General features: G+C 37.2%; 1 protein-coding gene across 1 annotated transcript in view; it reads right to left on the minus strand.

The window, feature by feature from the left end:
* Window positions 1-1,076, minus strand: part of LOC101851541 — a gene marked incomplete in the record, with an annotated part of 136,551 nt that overhangs the window by 131,808 nt on the left and 3,667 nt on the right.

Raw genomic sequence — 1,076 nt, forward strand, 5'->3', positions numbered from 1 at the left:
TACACACACACACACACACACACACACACACACACATACATACTAGAAACCAGAAGACCGAATACTTTGGCTGACTTCTATTCTTTCCAGAAGCACAAGTAAGAATTAATTAAGAAATCAGGAAATCTTTTCTTTCAAAAAACCACTTCAGTGACGTTTGGTCATGTCTATGGTTATTACAAGGCTGTTCTTCGTGTTTCTTGCTTTTGTAAGTCAATTTACTGTTTTCTTTTTCTTGTAACGAATTTTTTTACGGATCGCGCACAGGTCTCCTTGACTAGAGATGGTTTGAATAAGAATGCTGTGAACTAACCTCGAGCTGTAGTATGAAGTTATCGTGTGGATTTTACGGTCGACAAAATGTCTTAAAACGTCCTCCCAAAAACCCATGTTCAAGGCGGTCTACTATGGATTCGAACCAGAAGCATTCCCACGATATTCTTGAATGATACCGACTGAGCAATCGTCGTGCCTCTTGCATAGAGAGTTATTTCCCAAGTTATTTATATCGCTGAAGCGAGAAGATCGAACTTCAGATGTAAGTTTCCAATGTATGGTATACTGATTATTCATCCATGTCTCCAGATTAAGGCATTATTTAAGTTAATACAATGTTATGTAAGAGCTGGATGGGATCTGTTTATTTTAAACCCTCTACGTTAAAAAAACAAAAATTAAAAATAACAGCCAGATCTATCAGAGCGGGAGGATCTTCGTATCGAGTGAAGCTCAAGCTCTAGAATCTGTCCCGTTGAGATTTGTATTATTTCGTTCACTTAAGTCTAAAATAAGATAGTTGTTTTTTTTTATAAGTGTGGGATAGGAGCTGAAACCAGGTAAATAGTCAAAAGTAGGTCGGCACATACATTATTTTTATCAGCTCATACTGGTAGTAGAGAAAACAGGGAACTTATTATTATTGAATTTTCCTGAACTAGAGATGCAATTATCTTGGCACTCTTTGGTAAATCAATTCTAATAACTCATTCTCACACACCTCCCGTATCTTTCAATCGATCTGTTTATCTCTCTCTGTCTCTCTCTCTCTTTCTCTCTCTCTCTCTCTCTCTCTCTCT

The sequence above is a fragment of the Aplysia californica genome, unplaced genomic scaffold (assembly GCF_000002075.1).
Source record: "Aplysia californica isolate F4 #8 unplaced genomic scaffold, AplCal3.0 scaffold00003, whole genome shotgun sequence".
NCBI lineage: Eukaryota > Metazoa > Mollusca > Gastropoda > Aplysiida > Aplysiidae > Aplysia > Aplysia californica.